The sequence below is a fragment of the Pagrus major genome, chromosome 20 (assembly GCF_040436345.1).
Source record: "Pagrus major chromosome 20, Pma_NU_1.0".
Taxonomy (NCBI): Eukaryota; Metazoa; Chordata; class Actinopteri; order Spariformes; family Sparidae; genus Pagrus; species Pagrus major.
In genome coordinates, this window is record NC_133234.1 from 3,644,098 (window position 1) to 3,660,347 (window position 16,250).

At 39.6% G+C, this 16,250-nt stretch overlaps 1 long non-coding RNA gene across 1 annotated transcript; it reads right to left on the minus strand.

Annotated features, from left to right (window-relative positions):
- Window positions 1-39: 39 nt before the first annotated feature.
- Window positions 40-14,540, minus strand: LOC141015729 (uncharacterized). The gene is made up of 3 exons (XR_012180565.1): window positions 14,261-14,540; window positions 2,790-2,909; window positions 40-1,001 (listed from the first exon to the last, which is right to left on the minus strand). It is a non-coding gene; the product is annotated as an uncharacterized lncRNA (long non-coding RNA).
- Window positions 14,541-16,250: the final 1,710 nt, after the last annotated feature.

A 16,250-nucleotide genomic window follows, 5' to 3' on the forward strand; every position in this document is an offset into this window, starting at 1 on the left:
CATAAAACATGTTAAAAATAAATGTTTTTCTCATATTTTTTTATATATTTACCTTTTAGAAAATGTTTTACCCTCGACGGAGGAATCATATATGGTAACTTCATTGATCTTGATTTTCAACATAAAAATGGAATATTTTTAAAAATGTCACAAAAGTAAAAAAGTATTGTAGTGTCCTGCAATGACACTCTAGGGTTGAAAGTGCCCGATAAAGGGTTAAGCTAGCTGGCTAACCTGCTAATGTAATACAGTCACACAGACCTGAGCCTGACAGTGAGCAGGGAGTCTGCCCTTCTTTAGTTGTTACCACTGAAGCAGCTCCAGGGCTGCAGCAGTATATCTGACCCTGACCTAACTGTGGAGAAACAACAATGTCCCTGTGGAGACTGACTAAAGTGTCACATTATCAAATGACTTGTGTGCCACATAAAAACAACAGAAGCAGCTCTGTTCTTTGATTTGGCCTGAAGCATTCTGCACTTTGACTCACAATATTCATTTACAGATTTTCTTTTATCTGTGCCCTCTTGCTGTCCTGTCCCTGAACAATCTGCTGCATTGTATGAATGGATTATCCTAATGAGAGAAGGTACCGTGGTTATCAAAACCAGTGTGTGTCTCTGTGTCAATGGGGAGAGTGTACCGACTGGCTCCGCTGCACTGTCAATGAGCATAATTGTGCAAAAGGCCATGAAGTGCCATAGACTCTGGAATTTGAAAATGCCAGGCAGCATTGAGCAATAGTGTGGGAAAATGAAATACCTGAACCAGGTGCTCATGTGAACCACAGACGTGGATTTAGCTGCGTCACAGCTGCTCATTACCACTGCCTGCCTCAAGTTCAAACATGACGCCCAGATTCCTCCCTGACAACTACTTACAGACAGGTACAGTGAAGGATACAGTTTAATGGCCCCGGAGCGGGTGCCTATGGACAGCAGCTGCAGGGAGGGACTGTAGCTCAAAGCGCTGGGCTGGTGGGGGAATCCATGCTCCACTGTCTGAGGAGGAGACAGAGGACAGACAGGGGGAGGGTGAGACTGAGCTGTGACAGCAGACACAATGACAGGATAGGAGAGACCGCAGCAAAACACAAAGCAGATAAAAGCAAGTGGACAAGAAATAGGAAGGATGACAGATAATACAGAAACATAAATCCTGCTGTCTCTGTCATGTGAATGTATAGTACTATAAATGTGATGCAGCTGAAGCTTCTGCATGCATGAGCACTTTTTGTCAGATTTAAGCCCTTCATTAATCAAAATATTATTGAACTGACAATATGGCCATGTGCTATATCCAAATCTGCCATTTTTTGATAAAAGGTAAAATGCGACAAATAGTATTTAATGAAGTGCTGTAGTGATGCCCGGGTCTAAAAATCTTGTTCTCCAGATGTAGGAAAACCCGTTTGTTATGTACAGACCCCAACAAATGCCATAACATGATTTTAAATTTCTTTTTTTGTGAAAATGAAAATTGTGATGCAAAAATTATCATTCCCACTAATCATAGTCCAATTGTAATATCTGTCAAAATAATCGCAATATGATGTTTTTACAATATCGTGCAGGCCTAATGGAAAAGAAAAAGTGCATTTTCACCAACTGTCGCATTGGCACGGTCCTCCAACAAGACAAGAGCCACTGCTGTCATTATACATGAGTGTTACCCACAGCTTTGCCTATTTATAGCATCTGAATTATCATTAATTCATCACATGAACCTCTAAACCAGTGACATTGCATCCATCAAATTCAGAAAGGTAATCAAAGATTCTGTTCATAGCAATTCACATTCAAGGTCAAAATTATTACTACCACATGAAAAAAGTCCTGCCTCCAATGCAGATAAAAGAAATAAAGCTGAGCACATAAATTGTATTTATCCATTTTGAAAATAGATTTTTTTGACTGACAAATTACTGAAAATGAATATCAAATTACCAAAAATCCAAACACAACTGGTGAAAATAGCTAACAACCTTTATCATCATCATCATCATCATCATCATCATCATCTCACCTTCAGTTTGCTCTTAAAACTGAATTATATCACCTGTGTGTATTATCTATCATGTTCTGTTTTTTTTTTTTTGTTTTGTTGTGTTTTAGAATTATTTGTATTTGCCCTTTGATTCAGCAGTATTGGCATGATTCTGTTTCTGCTGTCAACCAGTAATAGTGCTAAACACTCAGAGCAGCTCCATCCTTTTGCAGAGTTTGCTCATGGTGGAGTTCTGGATCTGATCCTGCACATTAAAGCAACTGTCTTTTGGACTTGTGCCTGATGGCATATAAACAGGGTACTTTGAATGATTTATAATTCCCATATTTGTTATGGGATGGTTGATTTTTTTTAAATACTTTTCTGAAAGTCATCATCACTAAAATTAATATCAAGCAAAAAGCCAAACAATGATCTTACTTGTTTACTTATCAGGTCGAAGTAGGTGTAAACAAAATGACAAAATGGTAGCTTAAAAAGCTATGGTTAACACCAGGCAACATTAGGTGAATTCTGTTTAAACAGAAGTTGTGCATCTTTCTGACCTGCAAGTGCACCACACACAGAAACAGCTCAGGAAAAGTACACCAACATCAGGAATTGGTTTTGGTTGTTTAAGTGCACTTTAATAGTCAACCTTTTTTTTTTGCAATACAGTTAGGTCAGATTAATTTTTGGGGGGAGACTGCTGATATGATTTTTTGCCTTCACTTTCTTTCCTGTCATGTCTGTCGGCTTCTGTAATGTGTCTTGAACTGTGCCATGTGTCAAGGTTCACTTGCCTTGTTGAACTGGAAAAGTTCCTGTTTGAGTCGATCTCTCTGAGACTCCTGGCCGTGTCGCCTGAACCTCTTCATCCTGTCTCAGCACCAGTGTGGAGCCTGCGGGCCCACTGACGCACGCTACAGGGAGGACAGACAGAAGACAAGAAGAGGGGAGAGAAGGGCACAGTTAAATCATGAATCCACCAGTTCAGTGTTTCCATTTGTCTTAGTACGGTCATTACCATCTAGTTTTCTCATTGCTCTTGTCAAAAGTCTCTGGTGAGATGTCTGCACAGAGCCCAAAGGATACTAAAAGACAACAGCCACCGCAGCCACAGTCTGTTCACCCTACTGTCATCTGGCAAAAAGATACACAAGTATCTGCTGCCGTACAGAGCAGCTTCTTTCCTCAGGATGTTGGACTCCTCCTGACCTCATTTAATCATCCATTTATGTAATTTCGTTTTTATATGTTACATAAAAAGACTACAATCTATCGTTCCGTTGTACAATCCTGGTATACGATAATCAAATCAATTTTGACTCTTGACACGTTTGGCTTGGTTAATTTCTTTTTTACCTGACACACATTTAGTTTACACAGCTTCACAGTTACTTAAATGTAGGGACTTACTTGTAAAATGTAAGAGGGTAAGTGACAGAGCAACATAGCAAAACACAATCTTCATTTAATCTGGTCCTAATTTCATTTGATTCTAGCCCCTTTCACACATGCATTTCATTATATAAATGTGATGGTAATTTTACACCTTGGGCTCGCATCTGACTAAGAGCTGAGCCATGGCGACATAAAAACCATGACAGCAAGTTGGACCTGTACCATTTCTGGAACACTTTCAACATGGAACAAGTCTGAAATTAATTAAGTCACATTAACACAGACAACAGCTGGACAAGGTTAAATATGCACAGAGAGTTTAAATGTACATCTCATTCTGCCTTCTGAAAAGCACTGTATTAAATGTGTCACTCAACTGAGAGGAAAATCAATAATTTAAATGAAACTGGACCATATTTTATGGAGAAAATGTTTTCTGGTTTTTCCCTCTGATGTCCTCTGGTTGCCTCAATTCCATGTGATTCACAGAGTTCCCTGAAAGGAACATGTAACTGCTGGGTACTGTAGCTGAAAGTTGGCTCTGCTAGTTGACTCTGCTTTGAGCACCATCGGGGATGTGTTTACACCGCTATCACATCAGCTTTGGACTGCAGGGAGGAGGAGGTTTTCAGGTGCAGGACCAAAACGGGCACCAGAACCGGAGCAGGCAATGGAACCAGGCTCAGCACCCTCTACAGGCCTCATGACAGAGTTGAAGAGACAGAAGAGGAAGTTGATGTTTGTCTGTGTTACCAAAGTTGTCAACTCGCTAGTTAGTGATCATAAGCCAAGTCAGCTCATTTCAACAGAGGTTTAGCCGGTAGCATGTTACAGCCAGGTGTTATTGCCTCTTGCATGTTACATTAGCTTGGCAGCTCTTACTGTTCTGAGCTGTGTGCAGCGCTTGTACAAACTTTGACTGCCACATGGCAAAATTGCCTGAGCATGCATGTTTACCTCAAGATATACAGCAAGCTTTCGAGACATAACACAATTATGACCTGCCAAGTTTTGCTTGTAGTTGGCATGTAACGTTACATTACATCTGACAAATTGTTACAGAGATGGGATTCGTATTTACGACAGTTGTGTTTCACTCAGAAATGGTGGCAGCGCCAAATCGCATAAAATACGAATGTCTACATAACGATGCTTTAATTACTTAATTTGCTTGAACATCAGTCAAAAAACTAAAAATGTGTTATTTCCACAAAGAAAAGAGGCAGATATTTGAATATTTGACATTTTTGCTGAATCTGATTATTAAAATTAGAAAAGTTTAAAGTTTAAAAATCCTTCCATCTATTGTCAGCCAAGTGAGACAGCAGAGGCAGCAATAAATGAATGAACAACTTCAACTATACATTAGAGTTCATGCTTTGAGTGTTGGGAAAACCTCAGGCACAACCTAGAATCTACTAGGAGACTCAGGTAGCTCACCGTTTCCTCTAGTTGGACTGATGATGAGAGAAAAGGAATTCCAAGGCTGAGACTTGTCCTTCATCCCACCCCCACCCAAAAGAAACAAAAGATAAGGGCCAGAGGTCAGTGAGGGCACAACTACAAAACCATTGTTTGGCTGCCACACGCACGCACATACATACACACACAGAAACGCATGCGCGCACACACACAGTGAGCCATCTTAGCAGCATACGCCAGCTGATGAAAACACCTGTCACACACACAGGCGGCCACTCCAGAAAAAAAAGGGGAAGGGAAGGGGAAGGAATATATGCATCATCCTTGCATTCTCCAAGTATCACAGAGGAAGTCTGAGAAGGCTAAGCATTGTAGAGACAACTTGTGGTAAACTGATGGGCTCCATGTTCTACAGAGCGACTGACTGACTAAGCTCCATCACGTGAAGGAAAGGTTCAACCACAGAGCAGCATAAAGGCCTCTAAGCCTGAGTGTCTGTGCGGTGTGTCTGCTCTCTGAGGCCCGGCCCTCAGCTCTCTGGCTCCTTCACTCACTGACACTCAACTATGTAAAAGAAAACAGCTCAGGGAAGAATATTTCAGAGGGACAGGAAAACTCATAACTGCAGTCAGACATATGATCCACAGTGTCACATGTCAATGACAAAAGGCCTGCACTATGAGTCACAGTTTTCCGTCTGAACCAGCTCGTTTTCCTGGGTCCAAATGGAGACATAGTTCTGTTATTACCCTCATATCAGCAGTGCTGCCTTGACTCACTGCTGGGCAGCGTCACACATTTCCAAGTCCAGCTTCCTCCATGAAAAAAATCATCACTACTCTGTTACAGTAGGCTGGCTGGACAAAGCCTTGTGAGGGCAGATTAAGTTGCTCAACTAGATTATAGTTCTAAATGCCTTTCTCTCCTGGTGAATATTGCACATGCATCACTCGCAAGAACAATGGCACTGAGCATTTTAAAATACCTATGTTGAGATATATTTTTTTCTTTTAAAATACATTTATTTGAGTGTGTACAGGTAGGTACCTCTATGTAATTTTCAACTTTTGACACTGAAAAAATAAAAACAAAACAAAAACAGACAGCAATACTTTTTCCCAGTGCTGATCTTGAAACAAGCATTTTCAACTTACTAGGACCTTTATGGATTTAGTTATTGTACATACACTGAAAATTGATGCTGTTCGATATGACCCAAATCTTGTATCTGGATATAGTTTATTTCATTCATTGAGATGAAAAAGCTTGAAATGTTAACATTTGAGAAGCTTAAACAAAAGAATGTTTGTATGTTTTTCTTTAAAAAAAAAAAAAAAGTTGGTGATCAATTTACCATCGATCAACTAATCAATGAATCAACTAGTTATTTTTAGCTCCACTGTAGCGTGCTCAAAACTGTTAGACTTTTGGAATTAAAATGATAAAACAAACTTATTTCATGTCCACCCACACAGATGTTACACCAATCAAATCACAGCCAGCACCAAAAAGTCAAAGAACACCAGAGCAGAAATCATTGCAGAAAAATATATGTCTTCATTTTGGTGAGGAGAACAAAACATCAAAGAGACACATCAAAAATCAAAAAATAATATCAGGTTTTCTTTAATACTGGCATACATTTCCAAACTCTGTTACTCTTATGACAATACTAACCTGGTAACTGAGCAGCCAATTACAACTCCCACTGGTAAAATAAACACATCACTGAAGGTTCATCAACAAACAACATGCCTGTTGTTGCTGCAGGTCACAAGCTTGTAGTCCTTGTAGACCCTGTATGTGTGTTTGCACGGGCGAGCGCGTGTGTGTGTGTGTGTGTGTGTGCATGTGTGTGTCTGAGACAGTCCCAGGAGAAGCAGCGGAGCAGAAAGAGGGAGTTTAAAGCCATAAGCTCTGCTGACAATGCCAGGGTGGGAGGTCTATCTCACAAACAACTGCCTCTAAGGGCTACGAGAAGAATCTGCTGATGGAAAACGAGAGTAAGAACACAACCCTCACATATGCACACATGTAAACACTGAGGCCAACAACCAGTATGGGGAGCTTGGGTTCCTCCTGTAAAAACAGCCTTCAGCACATGTGACATGTCAGGTGTGAGTTTCTCTCTGCAGTCAGACATCCTAATCCCACACTCGTTTCTTTCCGACCATATTAATTGTGGCCTTTCAAGTAACCTGACAGACATTAGAGCACAAATTACCCATTCATTAAACGCACTCAAGTGTTATTTCTATGCCAGCTACTCATCAAGGGCCAAGGCTGGGAATGAACATCACAATTATGTGAACGGCAGTGATGTTTAAGGCTGTTAGTTCAGACAGTTGGATTAACCTCCTCCTCTTCTCCGTCTCCAAATCTTGTACAGTGGCCAAGATGAAACAACCCAACATTCAACAAGCCGAGCTAACAAGGCAACCATTTAGCAGCTTTACTTTATCATCATACCTCAATTTGTAACAGGTGTCTTTTTTTTACCTCTGTGACACATGTACGACTTTCATCAGAGGGCAGGTCACAGAGCATTTTGCTCAAGGGCACATGGACAGGAATGCTATGTGACTTTGCACTTTACTTATGGTACAGACTGAAATGTACCTGTACCAAGCACCGAGAGTCAACAACAGCTGATGAGCTGGCATCAAATTCCTGGCCAGATTCATAGCATTTGATTGTCAATACTTTCATCAGATATTTGGAAATTTAAAATCCTAATTCTGACATTTCGACTATTTCATTTGGGCGAAATTACTGTATGTCTAATTTTAGATGGGGAAACACTTAACAATTATTTTCGTTGTGGATTATTTTCTCAACTAATTGATAAGTTGTTTGAATATTGTTTCTCAAAGCCCAAGATGACATCCATTAATGTCTTGTTTTGTTTGCAACCCAAAGATATTCAAATAGTTGGCAAGTAAATTAATAGTTGTCGACTTATTGATTAACTGATGCAGCTAGAGGTGTTCCATAATTTTCCTACCGTCAACAAATCCCACAAAAGACCAACCTCAACAATTATTTAGGGCTAAAACTTCATCACTTGATTAATATGCATACCAGCAATAACTTAGTTACAATCTCAGTAACACTTCTGGAAGGTTCAGCTCCTGGCCGAGAAATAGTTCCATACATAAAATCATAACTTGTCATTTCGACACTTATTTTTTTGTACAAATTGAACAAACAAGAGTTTGTTATCTTTGGAGAGAGACAGGCCAGCCATTTCACCAATTCCAGTCTTGCTAAGTATGCTTGCTAACTATGCTAAGTTAAGCTAATCAGCTGGTGGTTATACCAGACAGATATGAATGGGGTACAAACCCTCTAATTCAACTGTCAGCAAGAAAGCAAAAAGGCATATTTCCCAAATTATAAAACTATTCCCGTTAACACACAATGTGTAACTTCTGCTGCTAGGGGTCTCTCAATCAAAACAAAGAAAACAGAAGACATAGTTCAATGACGTATTGAAATAGCATAGGGGGAGTTGTTGTGTACATTGCTAAAGAAGCACCTTTGCTGATGAAAATCTGAGGTGATTGGGGCAGAAATTTTCACAGACATTTTAAAGTTTTATTCACGTTATGTTTAGTCATGGCCGTCGACATCCTTTCTCACTCTGACATATCATCTGGCGTTTCCCCGGAAGTTACAGCAACATATGACCAAATGAAGCGCATGTTTAACTTGAATAGTTTTAACATAGTTGGATACATGGAATTATGCAAGTATACAAATAAACAAAATATAGCATACCAACAGATTTAACTGTAAAAACATGAGAAGTTTGGCTTCTTTTGTTAAATGAAGAAGTATAGAGAAATTTCAAGTCATAACCAGCACCACACCTGATCAGTTGCATCAAAAAAGGGTTTCAATGCAAATACTTATTGTATCAATGATAGAAAATTGATCTGACTGACAACTATAGCCAAACAAAGATGATGCTGTTCAAAAACACAGCCTTTTGCAATACATAACACTTGACATTACAAGTTTAATACAACCTGTTGGTGCTTTGTTTTCATAAAAAAGGCCTTTTTCTAACTGGTGCTCAGTGTTTTTAAAAAAGGTCCCCCCAAGCTTATTTTAAATTAAATAAATAAATAAATAAATGAATAACTTCCCCAAATGATAGTAGATTCAATCATGAAATTTTTCCAGGTTTGTCTCGAGCGCGCACACGCACACACACCATAAACAATGGTTCATTTACATTGTGATGACTGTGGACAAGGTTGTTATTGTGACAGGGAAGTACCTGGTAGTTTCAGGTTAATCAGGAGAACAATGGCAGGTCAGAAGTGAACAACACAGAAACACAGCAAAGCAGACCAGTTTCACCAGAGAACTGCACAGTGACATGCCCTACTTCTATCTCACATATGGATTTTCCCAGGAATTTCACTTGGCAGTAAAAGAGCAATGAACTCAACTGACAGTACGCTGCGTCTTTCATCACATTGTTTGATCTACAGTGAGCTCATCTCTCAGCAAGATAGGGTAACATGCACTATTTACCTATGATAGCTAATTCACCTGGCTTATTGACTCTTCTCACAAAGTCACATTCAGCAACAGTCTGCCTTAAATGTGCCGTCTCTGATGTCCAATAAACCAACCCAAAAGTCCTTCACTTAAAGCGTTCACTCTCTGTTAGCAGGTTGCCATTTATCATCAGTGATGTCATCAAATTCCCAGCATATCAACCAAGCCATCTAAGTTGAGAAGGAAGTCAATAGAGGGAGAAAATGTGCATAAACATGCCTGAACAGGACAACAACAACCTCAAGAGAAGGCGGCTCAACCAGCAGAGCTTCTACATGGTCTGCGTCTCTCAGCGGCATAGCTTGCATAGTGCCTCAGAGGAAGAAAGAATGGCCAGGAAATGCCTGGCATCCAAAACATTCTACTTATGGACTTATGCAATCAGCAGCTATGCCAGCACTTGCTGCAAGACAGGAAAAAAGGTGCAAAGATAATGAGACCCTGTCTGACTGCCATCTGATCAAGTCATAAACTTGAAGTACAGATGCACACATACAGGGTTGTCAAAGAATGTAGGTTAAAGTAAACCATATTCAGACAGGTGGAGCAGAACCTGTTAGGCAGCTGCTGTTAGACTGTACAGCCTGAGAGAGTTGGCTTGCACACATGGTCAGATGACAGTAAACATTTGACCACACACACACACACACACACACACACACACACACACACACACACACACACACACACACACACACACACACACACACACACACACGATAAGGCACCAAATAAAACTGAAAGTGCACAGCCTGACACCTCTCTGTGATCTTGAGCTGGACATCACTGAGCTATTCCTGGTTGTGGGGATGGAAATGATTCCTCTCAAGTCAGCAATGGACGGTGTGCTGCGGGTTAGGGTGTGATTGGTGTCAAGTCAGTGCAATGAGGGGGGAGGGAGGGGGCATCTGAGCAACATGAAACAGAAACCATCAGGTGTGCGTCATGCTGACACTTGACTTAGACCGAGCACACGGTGAATAATCATGAGGTAGAAAGAGTTTTCCTGTGTATTTAGACTGAAGAATGCATCTAACAAGACAGAGCAGAAGGGAGATTCTGTCATATCCACTACAGCAAAAATTACAGAGATGCTTCCTTCCACTAACAAAACAGAAATGAGATCTTGTCAGTTTTGGGTGTGGCTGCCAGGATATCATGTCTCCCACCAACTCACTGCCTCTTTCCTGTAATCAGAACCAGGGAGACAGAGAAGATGGGGGCGTGAAGGAGCACAATGTTTACACTAGTCCAGTTCAGATTGTCACTGACACTGAGCAGTTATAGGCTGTTTTTGAATTAGACATTTTTGTTATTACAGAGAGAGTAAAGTACAGAAAAAAGGTACTTCTGGGTACCCGTACCAATTTACGGGTACTTGTATTGATATCGGTTTAAACAACTGGTACTGTGACTGTGGTAGACATGTCAGTTCTGACAAACAAATCACATGAGAACTGCTGCAGGAGGACAGGACTGATGATGAGGGGAGAGTCAGAGCACTGATGTCAAAGCTCAGTTAGTGTCCAAATTAACTTGTGACTTCTCTGACGGTGTCACCATTTGCTTGTAGTGATGAGTGTTTAAAACGTGACATTTAGCTGCTTCTATAAATCCATCATAAACCCACATTAATTTGGAACCATCTATTTCAGCACTTGTAACAGACAATTGAGGGTTTCTTACTGCTGTCCCACTTCTTTTTCACCCAAATGTTGCCCAAGATTAACGCAGGTTAGACAGCACCTTTCAGAATAATTCAATTCAACAATACAGTAACGCAGCCTCCATAGCCCAGTTAAACCAATACCTCTCTGACACAGACAATTAAATTTTAATATGGGAAACTTTATAGAATTCATTAGAGAGTTGCTGTAATGGAAAGTATTACATTTATTACTAAAGCCCGACTGATATATTGTTTGGTCGATATTGGCCTTTCATAGATATATATCGGAATCAAGTGTATATGTTGTCTGAATTGCACCGATATGTAAAAGTTTTTATCTTAGACATTACAGTGCAGGAAAAGATGACTAAGTTTACTATTTCAGTGAACTGATGCCATTTTAGACAGAAAAGTTTACTGACTGTAAAATATCGTCCCTCCATTAATATCTTTGTCATATACCTTAAACTGATAACTTGCAAAACATGTGTATATTCGCCAATATAGATATCAAAAGTTTTTACTCCTTAAAATTGGTGATAGCTCCCACAAATTGAGTAACAGTTGGGCTCTATTAATTATATAGAACTATTAGTAATCAATTAATAATATGGTAAAATGTTTTAGAAGAAGACTTTTAGGTAATTTCCTGAAATGTAAGGGTCAAATCAATGTAATTTCACTAGGCTCAAGCAGCTAGAGTGCAAAGCTGTCAACCGCAGCATTAGGTATCATCAGTCAGATAATGAAACATTTTCATAATTGACTCACCAGCAACTTGTCATTATTACCAGAATGGCTCAACTATGCAGCTGCTATCAATAAATATAAACACCCTGATTGTTTAATCATTATTAAATTTGAACTCCGAGTAAAATATTAGAAAAAACACAAAATGCAAATTGACAATTTGATGCTATTCAATCGATTCAATTAATTTGTTGAAAGAAAATTGTATACATAAAGAAATGCTTTCTAGATTGATTTTTATAATATGGTATCAGGCTTCCAATGGGAAGTGCATTTTCCCATGCATTTTTTGTCTCTATCTTTATTCTCAAGATTCAGGGTACCACATCCATCTTATATTGAGAGAGGGTAAAGCCTGGAGCAAGATGCAACACTGGCAGCTTGCATGTTGACTTTATCATTATCCTCATGACAAACATTACAATCCTAGGGCTGGGTGATATGACCAATTCATCCATCACTTGTCCAAGTAATTTCGATCATAAATGCATTCTCACGATGAGCTATGTCCGGGTATATCTGTTATAAAGCCTGATGAGCTGAAAGGACATTTTATAGTATTTCTACTTCCTATGCCATCCCATTTTCAAACCACAGAAAACACTTCTTTTCCTGCCTGATAATGTGTTGCACATTGGGAGAAGTAAAACAGGAATCAAGTTAACAGTTAACAGCACTAAACACAGCGTGACAGTCTAAGCCAAGTTCTCCGTTTGAAGTTTACAAGCAGAGTACGCCTCTTGGACGTCTCCACACCAGTGTAGCTTGGATAAATTAACTTTCCTGTTCAAAGTTGTTGTTTGTTTTTTTTAAAGGAAGCCTTTGAAGACAACACTGACAGTCATGCATGTGTACTCATACATTTGTACACCTAAGATAGCTGAAAAAGCAGCTTTTATTCTAGCTTACTCCTCTGAAATACATTGGAAATTCAGCAGGTGAGAGTGTCTCTCTGCCTTGCCCTACATTCGGGAGGGGCCATTTATTTTGCCTCCATAATAGTTTCAGGTGGACTTTACTATGCAAGTGGAATTGCACTAAATCCACAGAGAACAAAGGCTTTTTGTGTGGTCAGTCTTTCCCTATTGCAGGTGGAGTTAGAAGGACACAGACAGCTTGTCCTTCAGCTGTATCCTGACCAGATTATGGAAGTTTTTGGCCGCTTGTGCTCAGCAGTCTGAGTGACATATAAGTTTGTCAAAGTTAATCATACTCTGATTTCAAGAGGCGGAGGACTAAGTTACATTTACAGTGGTTAGCAAACAGTTGACACAAGATGACTCAAGAGTTTACTTTGGCTAAATGCAAACAATGTGAGTAGAGAAGAGTAGGGCCGTTTAGTGTATTTCATTGTTTTATTCAACATGTTGTCATTTACCTGTGAATTTTCCTGAAACTAGCCAAACCGGTGAAACGCTTCTTCTGCACACACACCCCCTCCCCAAACGTACCAGTTACTCATGCTTCAAACCCGACCGTTGACTCAAAGGGCTTACTAACATAGCTGCCGGGGAGACACACCTTGCTCGAGTTATACGTTTCCGTAATTATGCAACACTATCGGCAACTACTACTCACCTGGCTGCAGTCTGAGTTTAACAAAAAAACCTATAGTTAATGAATTTCTTGCCAATTTTCTGTTCTGGACTCGTGTCTTGCTGATTAATGAACAGCTTCTAGTTGATATCATCACCAGGTGTGTCCTAGTTATTTTTGCCTGAACGCCTTGTTTACTGTATATTTAAAGTTAACAACAAGCTAGGCAGCGGTTAACCAACCAGATATTTGATCAAATCTCATCCATGCCAATCCCTGTGCAAAAAAGTACAATGTAATGCTGTCGTCGTTAAAGACAGACCTATTAATTTCATAGACATGATTGACAAGTTTTTACAAGTCATTCAAGTTGTGTGGTACATTCAGCATTAAAGCAATCCACCAAGCAAACTATTCATGCACAATAAAAACCGTTGAAGCTAAATTAGTAGTGTGAACATCCACATATTGCTTCAGCGGTGGAATGTGTGTGTAAGCTAACGTTAAATAGCAGATATATTAAAACCATTGCTGAATGTTAAACATGGATGTTAACTAAGTTTGATGAACAACCTTGAGTTGGTTATTACCAAAAACGTAGTGTTAACTGTATAGAATAATTTATGTGGAGAAAAGTCGAATTCTGCGAAATGTGCAACTTATCTTATATAAAGGCAACAACACTAAGCTGCTTGATTTCTGAGTGGAATATCAGGAGTACAAATTAGCCAGCTAGCCAGTGAGCAATTTCGAGAATGATGTTTGGCTACACAAGCAACTTTAGCTAGCTTGAGTTGGAGTCCTTCAGGTTTTGAACACAGAACAGGTGGCTGTGATAAACAGTGTAGTTAAATTGTTAGCAAACACCTGTGGGCACCAGCTCTCGGTAAACATGAAGTGCGGGCCAACCTCCCAACCCACCTGATTCAAAACGGCCGTTGCTTAGCCGATGTCCACCGTTTACAGACGCTGGATTCCACCTCCGGCCAGTGTCCGGTGTTTTAGTTGGCTAGGCGCTCTCTCCTCATACAAAGTCAAGGAAAATATGCCCAGACCGAAAGCGAATACTCCAATGATCCGAGCGACAACGTGTTTGCTGAGGAAATAACACGTCTGAGCACCGGGTAAAGACTAAAAACGGCTCCTTCTTTTTCCACCGTTGCGGTGGTAGCCTCGCTCGGTGTTTCCTGCTAGGCTAAACTTCAGTGACTGCTCTGCTAACTCCTCCCTCATGATGCATTCAAGTACACTTTGTAAACTATGGTCAACTCCTGCCACAGTTCGAATCCCATCCCACTTCCGCGTTAAGCTCTCTTTGGCGCAGTGTAGTTTTTCACAATCATAAATGGTTCTTTGATCATTCTTTCAAAAAACATCATACTCTCCGTATGTTTTGAAAAACGTATTTTTACTTCCATGGCTGGTAAGATTTAAACAGTTCGTCATTTTAACAAGTAAAACAGAACAATTATTTGGATAATTCCACAACTACAGCTCCCATGAGACTTTGAGCTTTCGTGCTGGGAAATGTGGTTGTTGGATGTTAACTAATGTTGTTTTGTTTGTAAAAATGATTAAGTGTTTACATTTTTACAGCCATTAAGTAGTAGACATTAAGAACCTGACAATTCAGGATACAGGTGGAATGTTATCATGACCAAATACCCTCACTTAATGAATGAATTAATGTAAATGGAGACTTTTAGTATCAAGAGGGCAGTGCATTAAAGTCCTTCTTTCATCACTAGATTTTTAGTGTTCCATTGCAAATTCTAATTATGCTAACTATCGCAGTGTACTTATCTCATTATACATTCATTTTTAAGAAACAATCATTCTATGCTTTCAATTGTTGGTGTCCAAAATGTGGTAGAGAGAGATGTGTGCTGGGTTATAGCAACAGCCATACTTTTTAAAGGAGCAACCTGGTAGGATCACAGAGAAACAGCAACAGTTGCATATAAACCTTCACTACATTTACCTGCACACAAGACACCAGGTTACTGAGAGAAATTTGGTTATTTCAGAAAATCACAATGTATTCTCCTGTTTGGATACAAAAACACACCACTGTGGGTAATTGTTGCTCTGTTAAAAACATGAGTGGAGACAAACTGTGGACATTGATGAAGCCAATAATTATAATTTGACCTTTCGTTTCAGTGAAGGGAAGAACTATGAAAAGTTTTATAGCATTTACAGCAGAAAATGTAAACAAGGCAGAGAGTTTAATTTATTAATACTCTACAATCAAGATAGCAAAGGAAATGTACAATTTGAGATCTTGTGTATTCTCACAAATCCAAAATACAGTATATCTTAATTGATTTGATTTTGAACAGGGTCAGGGTTAGGGTTAGATCACCAGAATAAATGAGAAAAAAACATTTCCAGTACAAGTACCTTCAAATGCAAAAAATGAACAGTCACAACAAAACAGACAGCTTTACTAAAATAAACACCAGTTTTAAAGCCCCTACATACCCATGACTCATCCCACAGGTGATTTAACTTAAAGGGTAACTCCACCAACCTAAACCAACAAAAACTGTGTTTACAGGTCTTGGGGAGTACTACTACATATGTGAATAAAGTAGTGTAAAGCCTTTTGTGGCTCCAGAGGAAGCTGCAAGTAATCTGATTAATTGCCTCCAGCGATGTCACCCAGTGACTAGGCAGCATTCTGGGTAATGTGGGTGCCAGATTAAATAGAAGAAGATGGTGTGGAATAAAAAACTTGATATCTGTGTTCTGCTGTATAGATTTGGATCCTTTGTTTTTAAACTGTCCACAGTGTGTCCAACAGTGTTGTGGAAGTGCAATGCTAGACCAAAAGACTGCTTTTCAAAACCTGGCACCTACATTACCCACAATGCAACTTAGCCACTGAGTGACATCACTGGAGGGAATT